General features: G+C 46.3%; 1 long non-coding RNA gene across 2 annotated transcripts; it reads right to left on the minus strand.

Moving 5' to 3' along the window:
- Window positions 1–2,074: 2,074 nt before the first annotated feature.
- LOC127492117 (uncharacterized) lies at window positions 2,075–10,400 on the minus strand. 2 transcript variants are annotated; one of them, XR_016212840.1, is made up of 3 exons: window positions 9,921–10,124; window positions 3,811–3,888; window positions 2,075–2,211 (listed from the first exon to the last, which is right to left on the minus strand). It is a non-coding gene; the product is annotated as an uncharacterized LOC127492117 (long non-coding RNA). The 2 variants fall into 2 exon arrangements; XR_016212839.1 differs by lacking the exons at window positions 2,075–2,211; window positions 3,811–3,888 and adding an exon at window positions 8,404–9,039 and having other exon boundaries at window positions 9,921–10,400.
- Between the last annotated feature and the right edge of the window lie 4,217 nt (window positions 10,401–14,617).

The following is a 14,617-nucleotide window of genomic DNA, read 5'->3' on the forward strand; positions in this document are numbered from 1 at the left end:
TCTTAAAAAAAAAAAAAAATAGATACTAAGCCCAGATGAAGGAGATAACTCCCCCAAGTTGATTTCCCCCAGAGCATTTTTTACCACTTTTAATGATCATATTTGCTTCCCTGCTTGGTCTTTGTCTACTTTCCTTACCCCACCCCACACAAAATAGAACCTACCTTCCACCAGGGCCTCTACTGCTATGTGCCCTGCTCCTTCTTGTATCTCTAAACCTTTATACAAATATGTTAGAGAATGAGTCAGTGCCTGACAGAAGCAAATGTGTAAAGCACTCTCCTGCCAGCTTCCACGCATTGCTAAAAATACTGGGCTGTACTGGTCAGGAAAAATCCAGTTGTCTAATCCGAACCAATGGCGATGACTTCCCACAACACCCGGTGTTTACCTGGCACAGAGCCATGGCAGTGAAGGCCTTGGTCTTCCCAGAACATGTTCTCCTTCCCTATTTTTCTGGTAACAAACTCTTCTTTATTGTGGGAAGCCTCCCTCACCAGGACCCAGTGAAAGCACTCCTCCAGTTAGCTGAAGTTTTAACCACCCTGGCTATCAACTGGACTTGATGCTCAACAAGGCTAACCAGGCCTCCAGAGCTGCTTACGGAATTCAGAGGGGAACGGCTCTCTCTTTTCACTGATGCTGCTCTATGCGAACAACGTAAGCTGCCTGTGGCTAACTGTGCCCCTAGATGGGGAAATTCTGCCTGGGGAATGAAGTCAACGCAAAAGAAAACAGTGAGAAAACAGCAGAAAGAAAGACGGACTTGTAAATGCACCATGTGAACTCCTGGATCCATTTGTTCTCCAAGCCAAGTTCACTCTTTGAACTTCTCAGTTAGGTGGGAAGTTGCAATTCTTATTAAATAAAGTGATTGCTAACAACCAGAATCTTTAGCAAATATATCCACAAAGTAAAAGTTAAGGGAATATAATTAGGGAACTGAGAAGGTATTTTTTTTCTTCCTTCTTTCAACTATCCATTTTCAATTGAACAAGTGCTAAGTTAGTATCTAAAGGCCTCGTGACAACAGGATCATGATTAATTCTATACAAAATAGAGACCTGTTAGTTGAATTCATGCTATTCCCTAGGTCGTGTGCTAGGAACTAGGTAGAGAGTAGTGGCATGACAGCCAGATCCTTGTCCTTGTTTGAAGGATATACACAGCAATAAATTTCCCGTGCAGAAACACAAATGAAGAAGCTGAAGGCATAACGGAAGTTCCAAATAGAGAGCCCGCCGCAGTCAGCAGGAGCTGGAGGGATGAGGTGCTCGGATCACGTCTCAGAGGAAGGGATGCCAAGACAAGAGGGTTTTGTATGAGGAAGACAGAGGAAGGAGCAGGGTGAGCTTCAGTCAGAGGAAGGAGCATCTCCAAGCCCTACAGGGAGGAAGCTCACAGGGCAGGAGTGTATTTGTGTGGTCATAGCTGCATAGTCTTGGGCATCCTCTTCACGGAATCGCCTGTCAGGTGACCTTGTGAAGATCATACATTCAAGCTTCAGTGTCTGCACCCCAAAGCACATGCCAGGGCAGGGATCGTGGTACAGCCAGTTAAGCTGCTGCCGGGGACACCCGTATCCCAACTACTCTGCTTTTGATATAGCATTCCTGCTACTATGCATCCATTGGTGGGGTCGGAGGCTGGGGTTAGTGGGCAGCAGACCATTAATGCCTCAAGTGGTTGAGTCTCTGTTACCTATGTGGGATCCCCAGAGCTTCTGGCTTTGGTCTGGCCAGCTCCAGCCATTGTGGCCATTTGGGGAGTGAACCACTGGAGAGTGGGGATTGAACTGGGGAGTGAACCTCTGTCTGTCTCTCTGCCTTTCAAACAAATAAAAATATATAAACAGACTTTAAATAACACGCCCACAATTTGACCTCACATCCTTCTTCCATATTTTTACTAAGCATGGGATGGATTGCTTATTAATAATATTATTTGGTATCTCATTGCAGAATGATGGAAAAGAACACAATTCTATTGAAAGCTACAAATGTCTTACGAAACCAACTATGCTGATAACTTTATTGAAATAGCTTTTACATATTCCCCTGAAATGAGGCTTTACCTGCATGGCACATAGTCCAAACTAGGCAAGGACTGTGCCTTATATCCTCCAGACAAACTTACAACCACATATTCCCATAATAAGTCTTGGTAGAGATGAAGTCGTTGTTTTGTATAACAAGATCCTATGTCTTCCAGCTGGAATAAAATGAGATTTTGAAAGCAAGGTTATTATATTGTTAAATGGGACATAGAAAAGACATTTCTCTGCCTTAGAATGTTTGTTATGAATTTAAACAGAAAATATTTTCGTGGGCATAGCAATAATAACTTACGGACAATTCTATTTCAACAAGCTTTTTTTTAATGAACCAATATTTTTGCTTGCAAAGAGCATTCTTCTAACTCGCTATGTTAATGTCCTATAAAATATCTTCCAGTTGAAATATTGCATCACTCACTACTTCCATTTTGCCTAGCAAAGGCCAAATTGTGTTAATTTTGTGCAAACCTCACATCTGTTTTCTATGGAAGATCGCTATTTCTCACTTGCTAAAAATACGTACAAGAGCAAGAAAGACTCCCTTAAAATACCCGGGTACACACTTAGCCCTACTACAAATATTCTATGGTCCTGGAATTGAGCAAATCACCAACCAAATTGGTAAATGTTAACATTGCTGTCTGCTTTTCATAGAGAGAAGTGCTCTGTTTCTGTTGGACACGTTTTCAGGAAGTGAGGTAATGCCCAATTTTCCCCTAAGAAAGTAAGCCTAGGGCATGCTCAGCACCGGCTTGCTGGGGCCATTGTTTGAAGGTAAAGGGAGGTGCTGAGTGGTATGATGAAACCAAGATAAGATTGAACTCAAAGGCAATCAGTATGCATGTTCAAAGTCATTGACGTCAATCAGACTTTAACAGAAGAAATAGCCATGCTGTAGTGTGGCTTCAGGATTAATAAATCATTATTGACCATACAGGCCTTCTCTGCCCTTCTATCCATCTGGCCCTTCCTGGAAAAGGGCCTTCCGACCTTATGCTCCCCATCAAAAACAGGTGGGGGAGGGGGCAAGGCGGGCAGATGTGCGGAATGTTTTAAAATTCTTCAAATCCTTCCCAACGCTAGCTTCAAAACATGAGTTGGACCTCCGTTAAAATGCACTGCTTGAAGGCAATCAAAAAATGCAAGAAGTGAATTGACAGGATGTCTCCATTCACACCCATATTTCACACCATATGTTTCTGATCACAACAATTTTGCCTAAGACTGGCGCTCTCATTCCTTCCCTGCAGTTGTGGTTCTTGAAGTGTGAAAGGAATGAATTACATTCCTTGAAGGTTCTAGCCATTTCCCATGTCTCAATTCAGAAACGTAGAGGTTACTAAAAGCCAAGACTTCTGGCACTTTCTCCCAAGGCCTGCCATTGCAAGTAGCCCCAGAGATGCTCCCTGATAAACAGGAAGAGTTTAACCCCTGGGAGAATCCTGGCTTCACGAAATCATTCCCCTGTGCCAGAGAGGCGTCAGAAAATACTTCGCTTTCTGTATCACTTGTTTAGCAGCTCATTTGCCTGTTATTTTGTGATTGTTAATTAGTTGGCCCTCCCTGCCCCCCCCCCCCATTACACTTCATGCTATGCTTTGACTGGTGTTACCAGATGCATTTTGCCTACTGAAACTGAAAACTGAAATTGAGAAGATTTCACTGATGTTGTCAACATGACTGCGGGAGGAGGGAGCCTACCCCCCCCACCATACTTTGCAACTGCAATCTCTCTGAATTAACCGTAGAAATACCTTGGATTTGCACAGCGTGTTCACAGTTGCCAAATGCTGTCACTGGTTTTATCTTGTTTAATCTTAACAACACCCCTGCTAAAAGAGACAGCCAACATTACTCCTGTCCATACTCGAAGGAGGAAAACGAAGTGTTTGAGTCTAAGAACCCCAACTTTTTTTTTTGACAGGCAGAGTTAGACAGTGAGAGAGAGACAGAGACAGAGAGAAAGGTCTTCCTTCCGTTGGTTCACCCCCAAATGGCCGTCACGGCCGGCGCTGTGCCAATCCAAAGCCAGGAGCCAGGAGCTTCCTCCTGGTCTCCCATGCGGGTGCAGGGCCCAAGCACTTGGGCCATCCTCCACTGCACTCCCAGACCACAGCAGAGAGCTGGCCTGGAAGAGGGGCAACCGGGACAGAACCCGGCGCCCCAACCGGGACTAGAACCCGGGATGCTGGAGCCATAGGTGGAGGATTAGCCTAGTGAGTCGAGGCACTGGCCCCAAATTTTTTAAAAAAGATTTAGTTTATTTAAGGTCAGAGTTACACAGAGAGAGAAGAAGAGGCAGAGAGAGAGAGAGACAGAGTCTTCCATCTGCTGGTTCACTCCCCAGTTATCCGCAACAGCTGGAGCTGGGCCAATTCGAAGCCAGGAGCTTCCTCCGGGTTTCCCATGTGGGTGCAGGGGCCCAAGGACTTGGGCCATCTTCTACTGCTATCCCAGGCCACAGCAGAGAGCTGGATCAGAAGAGGAGCAGCCGAGACTCGAATCAGTGCCCATATGGGATGCCGGCACTGGAGGTGGTGGCTTTACCCGCTATGCCACAGCACCAGCCCCAAGAACCCAAATTCGATTTCAAGTCAAGGAACTTGAAGCTTAAGGTCTAACCAATATCATTGTCTGAGAGAGAACCCAGGGGCAAGCGTTTGGCACAGTGATGAAGTCATCACTGAGAACGCCTGAATGCCCTACCTGCGTGCCTGCGCCCCAGCCTCAGCTCTGCTGCCATTTCCACAGTTCTGCTAACGCGCAGCCTGGGAGGCAGCAGGTGGCGTCTCAAATACCCGGGTCCTTGTTATTCACATGGGAGGCCTGGATCCAGTCCCAGGCTTCTGACCCAGCTTGGCCCAATCCTGGCTATTTCAGGCATTTGAGGAGAAAATCAGTGGATGTAGCATCTCTCTTTGCCTGTCCCTATCTCTCTCTCTCTCTCTCTCTGTGTGTGTGTGTGTGTGTGTGTGTAGGTGTGTGGGTGTGTGGGTGTGCCTTTCAAATGTAACAAAAACAAATATATATATATATTATATATATATATTTTCTAATGCTGGTAAATCCACTTATCGCCATTGCCACAGCCTGCATCGTGGCCCAAGTTACCATCATCTTTCAGGTAAGAGTCCAAGTTCTCACCTGATGACTGCCCCTGCCTCCAGGCAGCCCTGGACAGCATATATTGACAGCCTGATTTTTATAGCAATGATTAGATCATGTTACTGTCCTGCTTGGATCTCTCCATTGGCGTCCCTCCCTTGCATGCAGAATTAATGCAAAGTCCTCACTATGGCCTGCAAAGTCCTCCTTGATGTCTCTTCTGAGGACTTCTCGCGCATCAGGGGTTGGCCAACTGCACAGGCTCTCTCTGTGCAGGAGCACAGCAAACTCAGTCCGCCTGAGAGCGCTTGCATGCGCTTTCGTGTGCCTAGAACTTTAGTCCCCAGGGCTGCCTGTCACCCAGCCCCAGTCCACATCCTGGGCCTTCCTTGACTAAGTCACTCTCTATGCCCTTGTCACTCAGTTCTGTTTCTTGATAAAACAGCTACTTGAAATTATCTTATGCATTCCTCTTTGCCTTCTCCACTTACCAACTCCAGGAGAACCCTTAGCTTGAGTGTCCTGTTCCCTCTTCTTTAACTCTAGCATCTTAACTAGTAAGTAGTCTTTTCAATTCATTAACAAATAGTAGATGTTAGGCATTTTAATGTCTATACTATGGTTGCACCTATGTAACCGTACAGATGTAAATCACATACCATGTTAATGTCCTGATAGATAATTGAGATGCTTGCAAATTTTTGTTATTATAAGCAACATAGAAACAAATGTCTTTATTTTTATATCCTTGGGCATTCGTGCAAGTATATCTGTGGGGTCACAAGCAGATTTGTTTTTCTTTTGTTTTATTAATTTTCATTCATTTATCATTTGAAAGTCAGAGATAGACACAGAAAAATTTTCCATCTGTTAGTCCACCTCTCAAATGCCCCCCAACAGCCAGGGCTGGACTGGGTCGAAGCCAGGACCCTGGAATTGCCTCCCACATGGGTGGCAGAGACTAAAGTACTTGAGTCATCACCATTTGCCTTCCACAGCACACACTGGCAGGAAGCCAGAATCAGAAGCATAGACTTGAATGCAGGCACTCAGCTATAGGCTGCAGGCATCCTAACCAGTGTCCTAGGCATCAAGAAAAAGCCCACCTCACAAAGCACATTTTGAGTTTCCATGGCTAGCACTAGGTAATATGGTTACTCTCTTAATCTTCCATTGGTGTATCAGAATCAAAAATGTGAATGGACTTCCCATCCAGCTCTCTGCTATGGCCTAGGAAAGCAGTAGTAGATGGCCCAAGTCCTTGGGCCCCTGCACCCACGTGGGAGACCCAGAAGAAGCTCCTGGCTCCTGGCTTCAGATCGGCTCAGCTCTAGCCGTTGCGGCCAATTGGGAAGGGAACCAGCAGATGGAAGACCTCTCTCTCTATCTTTCTCTCTGCCTCTGTAACTCTGCCTTTCAAATAAATAAATAAATCTTTTAAAAAAAAATGCAGATGGTTTGTTGCTTTTTCTAGATTTGTGGGTTTTCTCCACTACATTTTTCTTCCAATAGTTCCCAATAACACAGACAACTGGGGCTCTGTTTATCAAAACAAAAGCTGCATCAACTTTTCAATGTATCATATGACCAAAATTCCAGAGTGACAGCTGATGATTTATCACATGGATTCATGTCATGCTCAGGAGAAGCATATGCTTATTAATTACATTTTACTACACAAAACTTAACTTAGGAGCTTTTTTTTTTTTTTAAATGAGAAATCTGTAAGAAAATGAACACAGGGAAAGGAGTATGGCCTAGCAGTTAAGACTCCCACATCCCACGTCAGAGTACCTAGTTTTGAGGCCTGGCTCCACTCCTGACTCCAATTCTCTACCCACCCACACACACCCTAGGATGCACCCCTGATGGCTCAAGTAGTTAGGTCCCTGTCACACACATGGGAGACCTAGACTGGGTTCCCAGCTCCCAGCCTCAGCCTGGTCCAGTGCCACCACTGCAAGCACCTGTGGATAAACCCACAGATGGAAGCTCAGCCTCACTCTCCCCCTCTCTTACCCCTCTCTTTTTCTCCGTCTCTGGTTTTAATTTTTAAAACCAAAAGACGAGCACATTTTGAATAAGCTGCAGGAGCTCCAGCCCTTATCTTGCTTCCCAATCTTCACTTAGCTGTGTGTAAGTCCCCTGGAAAGACTCTAGGATGTGAGGCCGGTGCTGTGGCGCAGTAGGTTAAGGCCCTGGCCTGAAGTTCCGGCATCCCATATAGGCACGGGTTCAAGACCTGGCTGCTCCACTTCCAATCCAGCTCTCTGCTGTGGCCTGGGAAAGCAGTGGAGGATGTCCCAAGTCCTTGGGCCCCTGCACCCACGTGGGAGACCCAGAGGAAGCTCCTGGCTCCTGGCCTCGGATCTGCGCAGCGTGCTGGCCGCAATGCGCCGGCCGTAGCAGCCACTTGAGGGGTGAACCAATGGAAGGAAGACCTTTCTCTCCATCTCTCTCTCTCTCTCACTAACTGTGCCTGTCAAAAAAAAAAAAAAAAAAAGATTCTAGCATGTAAATCTTATTTTCTTTGCTTTTATAATTAACCCCCCAAACTGACTGAAAAATGAAAGAAACTGCAATACCTGAAGAATTAGCCAAATTGACTCCATCATCTTGTCCAATTCACTCTTTTTACATCGGCTGCTGAGGAGCCTGCCCGGAGGGCTTTGGCAGTCTGGTCAAAATCTCTGTGACTCTGATTCTCGTGTAAAGTCTTTAGAAGGAAATTAAGCCTCAATATGGGCCGGCGCCGTGGCTCACTAGGCTAATCCTCTGCCTTGTGGCGCCGGCACACGGGGTTCTAGTCCCAGTCGGGCGCCGGATTCTGTCCCGGTTGCCCCTCTTCCAAGCCAGCTCTCTGCTGTGGCCCGGGAGTGCAGTGAAGGATGGCCCAAGTGCTTGGGCCCTGCACCCCATGGGAGACCAGGAGAAGCACCTGGCTCCTGGCTTCGGATCGGCACAGCGCCAGCCACAGCGCACCGGCTGCGGTGGCCATTGGAGGGTGAACCAACAATAAAGGAAGACCTTTCTCTCTGTCTCTCTCTCACTGTCTACTCTGCCTGTCAAAAATAAATAAATAAATAAAATAAAAAATCCAAAAAAAAAAAAAGCCTCAATATGGCCCTGTGCTTGTCCTTCTGGGAGAGCTGGAACTTGCAGATTTTAATTTCTCAGACTCTCTTCCTGAAGACTCTTTTTAAACCTCAGGGTAGCCATCTTTTATCATTAAGCTGGCTTCATCTTTTTTTAAAAGATTTATTTATTTATTTGAAAGTCAGAGTTACACAGAGAGAGGAGAAGCAGAGAGAGAGAGAGAGAGGTCTTCCATCCAATGGTTCACTCCCCAGTTGGCCACTAAGGCCAGAGCTGCGCCGATCCAAAGCCAGGAGCCAGGAGCTTCTTCCAGGTCTCCCACGTAGGTGCAGGGTTCCAAGGACTTGGGCCATCTACTACTGCTTTCTTAGGCCATAGCAGAGAGCTGGACTGGAAGTGGAGCAGCCGAGTCTCAAACCCGCGCCCATATGGGATGCCAGCTCTTTGGGCCAGGGTGTTAACCCGCTGTGCCACAGGGCCGGCCCCCAAGCTGGTTTCATCTTTGAAGAAAGTCTTCTACTGCTGTGGTGAGGTTGCCTGCTACAGACAACATGACAATGGCGACACCTCACTCTCCTTCCACTAAACGCAGGCCGCCTCTCAATCGCAGGCTCACCACCCAAACACACGGGTGCACGTGCAGTGTTGTACCACACTCGTGATGGAAACACGGCTGCACACACTGAAAATCTGCAATTCACCAAGGTCAGTGGGTTGTTGGTTCCTCCATGAAGCCAGCGGGAAAAATAAAGACGAAGGTTGCAGTCCTGAATATCTGGTTCCTGTAGGAGGAACATGTTTTGTAATTTTTAATTTACTTATTATTTAGAAAGGTGGAGAAATAAAGAGGAGAGATCTTCTCTCTACTGATTAATCCCTCCCAAAAGCCTGCAGCAGCCAGGGCTGGGTCAGGCCTAAGCCAAGAGCCTGGAACTCCATCCAAGTCTCTTTTATAGGTGGCAGGGACCCAAACAGCTGGCCATCACCTGCTGCCTCCCAGGGCACAGTTTAACAGGAAGCTGGAACTGGAAGCAGAGCCAGGGCTCAGCCCTGGTACTCTGGTTATAGGGTGCAGAAGTCTCTAGCGGCATCTTCACAGCTCCACCAAACGCCCACCCAAGATACATTTCAAGATACAAAAGTTTCTGTATTAAATGTTTTAAAATGTCCTCAAATGAAGTCTTATTTACAAAAGTGACTTAAGTATAAAACACAAGTTCTGTAGCTATTTGGCATGGTGATTAAGACATTATCTTGGAATGCCCATATAAGTTATCACAGTGCTGGCTCACTGCTGGGTCCTCCTTCCTGCTAATATACATCCTCTGGGAGGCAGTGAATTTATGGATCGAGCACTTGGGTCCCTGGCCACCCATGTGGGAGATCTGGATTGAGCTCTCAGCTCTCTGGCATTTGAGGGGTGAACCAGCAGATAGGAACCCCTCTGTCTCTCTGTCTCTCTCTCTCTTTCTGCCTTTCATATAAATAAAATTCACAGTACTAACAAATCAGTGAATTTGGCTCTTATTTTAATCTTCTGTGACTATATTGGGGCTTTGAAAAACGTGGTTGTTTAGTTTATTTGTTGTTTTGTCTGAATTTTTATATTCTCTTTTAGAAGTAGCTGCTACATTAACATGGTTCTGAATTGTTTTGGCTTTACCTGGTCATATGCCTGGAACCTCCTTCACTATTGTTGAGTGAAAACCAAAATGGAAGGAAATCGCTTCGAAACCACCCCCACGGCCAGGAGAAGTCACACGTGGGGCGTCCCAGTAGTCCAGACCCGTCCAATGAAGCTCTTCCCTGTAGGACAGACTGCAGCTGAGTTGCCCACTCTGATCCAAGATGAGCTGTCATTTGCAGACTAAAAAATATTTAAAAAAAAAAGAAATTCTCTCTGCTCACAATCTACTGCACTCTGAGTTGATTTTTTAATATCTCTGAAATGTAAAAAAACATGTGACCTTCCATTTTGAAACCTACTAGGTATCATCTTCATCCGTTGGGAAGGAGGTGGAGCAAGCGCCGGGGTTCTTTCTTGCTCTCATCTTCTCTAGTGTGCATTTGTGTTCAGTCACCTGTTGAGCTAATAGAGCTTACTGTCCAATGAGAAAACCTGTACCAAGGTTGGTACAAGGATCTGACATGGGAAGAGAGAGACAGGGTTAGCATACAGTTGGGCTTCCTGTGCGATCCATTCTGAATGCCATTTTACCTTAATCAAGATACACTGTTGCTGGGGCCAGCATTGTGGCACAACAAGTTAATAGCCCCAGCCTGCAGCACCAGCATCCCATATGGGCACCGGTTCGATTCCTGGCTGCTCCACTTCTGATCCAGCTCCCTGCTAATGTACCTGGGAAAACAGCAGAGGATGGCCCAAGTCCTTGAGCCCCCTGCACCCACAAGGGAGACCCGGATAAAGCTCCTGGCTCCTGGCTTCAGCCTGGTGACTTGGGGAGTGAACTGGTAGATGGAAGATCTCTCTCTCTCTCTCTCTCCCTCAACCTCTCTCTGCAACTCTGCCTTTCAAATAAATAAAATAATTTTTAAAAGAGATATACTGTTGCCGGCGCCGTAGCTCACTAGGCTAATCCTCCGCCTGCGGCACCAGCACCCCAGGTTCTAGTCCCAGTTGGGGCTCCAGATTCTGTCCCAGTTGCCCCTCTTCCAGGCCAGCTCTCTACTGTGGCCCGGGAAGGCAGTGGAGGATGGCCCAAGTGCTTGGGCCCTGCACCTGCATGGGAGACCAGGAGGAAGCACCTGGCTCCTGGCTTCAGATCGGCACAGCGCCGGCCACAGTGCGCTGGCCCTGGCAGCCATTTGGAGGGTGAACCAACAGTAAAGGAAGACCTTTCTCTCTGTCTCTCTCTCTCTCACTGTCCACTCTGCCTGTCAAAAAAAAAAAAAAATATATATATATATACACACACTGTTATTTCTTTAAAAAAAAAAAGAAGAAGAAGAAAAGAAAGAAAGGAATTAAAAAAAAAGACTGGAATTGCATTCCAGACAAAGGAAATTATAGTTATTCAACAAATATTTGTGTTAGACACCGGAGACCCAGTGGTGCCAACATAATACATTCATTGTATTTATGTCCAGGGTTATGCAGGCACAGAACAGATTATAGCCTAGCTACTGCTATTTCTGAACCCTACTTGTTGCCAGGAGATGTTCTAAACACTGTACTAATTAGACTCCCTCACCACTGATGAGAAAACAGACACAGAGAGGCCAAGCCACTTGTCCATGGTCACACAGCTGGTAAAGGAGTTCTAGTCAAACCCGGGCAGACTGGCTCTTAACCAGGAAGAGACAGCAATCTCTGTACTCATACTGGACAGAAACCGGTAATGGAAGTTGGGGAGCAGGATGAGAGTGTTGACAGATCACGGAAAATTCTTCTAGACTGGCAAGATGGAGCATTAGTAGGACATAACCAGTGAAGAAAATGGGACAAGAGCAGGCAGCTGGAAGAGAGAATGCCTTCTCTGATCACTGCACCCCAGCCTCATGTCTGCTGCAGAAATGCTGTCCCAGAGCTCCTTGGAGCAATGAGGCTGCAGGGCTTTTTGGTTTTTTTAAAAATATATTTATTTATTTATTTATTTTGAAACAATTACACAGAGAGAGCCTCCATCCACTGGTTCACTCCCCCAAATGGCTGCAATGCCCAGGATTGGGCCAGACCAAAGCCAGGAGCTTCTTCCAGGTCTCCCATGTGGGTGCAGGGGCCCAAGGGCCTAGGCCATCCTCTGTTGCTTTCCCAGGCCATAGAAAATAGCTGGATCAGAAGCGGAGCAGCCAGGACTCAAACTGGAGCCCATATGGGATGCCGGCGCGACTTAACCTTCTGTGCCACAGCGCCAGCCCTGACTTTTTGGATTTTATTCTAAGAACAAAGAGAACCCATTGAAAGTTTTAAGAAACACAAGATTAAGTTGATTCTTTTAAGAGATCACAGTAGCTGTTGAATGGAGAATGCAGTAGAGGGAGACAAAAGTGGGGAAGCTATGCTAGTAAGTTCCACGAGCTGAGGGGGTGGTCTCCCTCAGGATGGTGGTAGGGGAAGGGAATACAGAGATTTGGAAGTAAATACTGGAGGGGGGGAAATGGGAGGTGACGCTGAAAAAGGAAACAGGAGGGAAGTAGATCCACTATAATGAGCTCGACTAGATTGGTGGTTCCCTACGAGTCCACTGAAGGAGGTGTCTTAGTGTGGGGGGTTTGTGGCAGGGCATACTAGAGAAAGGAATGTGGGTCCTGGACCATGAAAAAAAGAGTATAAACCTCCTCCTAAATGCTAAGAGCTGTCACTGTAGATTCTCTTTTTCCTGTGCAAATTGAGTGTGCACATACACACACAAGCACACACATGTCTTGAATATATGTAAGAGCACTACCAAAAGTTTGCAGAAAATAGAATTTAAAAATACATTTATTTTGGTGCAAAAATTTTTTAAGCCTACCCCTACAGGGGGGTCTTCAAAAAGTTCATGAAAATTATTTAAAAAAAAAAACTATGCATGGCACTGGTTTAGAAAGATGTTTGGGGCCGGCACCGCGCCTCAATAGGCTAATTCTCCGCCTTGCAGCACCGGCACACCAGGTTCTAGTCCTGGTCGGGGCGCCGGGTTCTGTCCCGGTTGCCCCTCTTCCAGGCCAGCTCTCTGCTGTGGCCCGGGAGTGCAGTGGAGGATGGCCCAAGTGCTTGGGCCCTGCACCCCATGGGAGACCAGGAGAAGCACCTGGCTCCTGCCTTTGGATCAGCGCGATGTGCCGGCCGCGGCGGCCATTGGAGGGTGAACCAACAGCAAAAGGAAGACCTTTCTCTCTGTCTCTCTCTCTCTCTCTGTCCACTCTACCTGTAAAAAAAAAAAAAAAAAAAAAAACAAAACCTATGCATGCATTTCAAAATTCTTTGCACCAAAATAAATTCGGCTTTTAATTCATTTTCCATGAACTTTTTGAAGTATCCTACAGCTACTCACATATAATTATATATGTATTATAAGTCATCTGTTATGTATAATTTGTACACATTTACCTTGTTGCTGTGAAATAATTTTATATGTACAGAAAAATTCCAATGATAGGACAGAGTTCCCTACATCCTTCCACCAATTTTCCCGAATGTTAACATCTTCCATGGCCATGTTGCTTTTGTCAAAAGTAAGAAACCAACAATGGTTCATTTCTGCTCACTAAATTCCACATTGTACTCAGATTTCCCCAGTTTTTCCACAAATGTCCTTTTCTGCTCCAGGATCCCGTCCAGGGTAGCACATTATATTTCACATTATATTTCAGTTCTCATGTCCTCTTAGGCTCCGCTTGGAAGAGACAACTTTCCAGTCTTGTGCTGTTCTTCACGTAAGAGCAGTGGTCAGCTGGTGTTAGAGACTGTCCCTGGGACTGGGTTTGCCTGATGATTTTAGCGTGATTCGATTAGAACATTAAAGTAATTTCAGTATGGAAATGACGATGGCAGAGTTTTCATTCAGAGAGCTCACTCTGTGACTTAGACAACCAGGACTTTGCACATCAATTCCACGGGGATAACTTCTTCAATACAAGAGTAGAGGTGGTAGGCCGGCGCCGTGGCTCACTAGGCTAATCCTCCGCCTTGCGGCGCCGGCATCCCAGTCGGGGCGCCGGATTCTGTCCCAGTTGCCCCTCTTCCAGGCCAGCTCTCTGCTGTGGCCCGGGAGTGCAGTGGAGGATGGCCCAAGTCCTTGGGCCCTGCACCCCATGGGAGACCAGGAGAAGCACTTGGCTCCTGGCTCCTGCCATCGGATCAGCGCGGTGCGCCGGCCGCAGCGCACCGGCCGCTGCGGCCATTGGAGGGTGAACCAACGGCAAAGGAAGACCTTTCTCTCTGTCTCTCTCTCTCACTGTCCACTCTGCCTGTCAAAAAAAAAAAAAAAAAATTAAAAAAAAAAAGAGTAGAGGTGGTTTCTAAACCCATATTTGTAGTTCTTTTTCTTGTTTGAATATTGTATAGGAATGTTGATCATTTTGCTTTTCAACAACAAAAGAGTGATTTGTCTTCAAAGGAAAAAAACGACAGCAAATAAATAACATACCAACAGTGGTCAATCAGGGATGATTAGAATACAGTTGCTTGTTTTTGTCTTCTCTCGGATTTTTCTCTACTTTTAAAAAAATTATAATAAAAGAAAGAAAAGGGCTGGGAGAGGGAATGATCCGAGAGAACAGGAAGAAGGAGGACGAGACAGGTAGAGGTGAGACCAGCTGAAAGACTTGTAGGAAAGTCCTGCAGTTGCCCGCGACCTACACTAGATACAAAGAAACGCAGGTGGAGGCCGCTGCAGCTGGAAACTGATTGGCTAG

The sequence above is a fragment of the Oryctolagus cuniculus genome, chromosome 9 (genome assembly GCF_051225735.1).
Source record: "Oryctolagus cuniculus isolate XC-2025 breed Fujian yellow rabbit chromosome 9, ASM5122573v1, whole genome shotgun sequence".
In the NCBI taxonomy this organism is placed as follows: Eukaryota; Metazoa; Chordata; class Mammalia; order Lagomorpha; family Leporidae; genus Oryctolagus; species Oryctolagus cuniculus.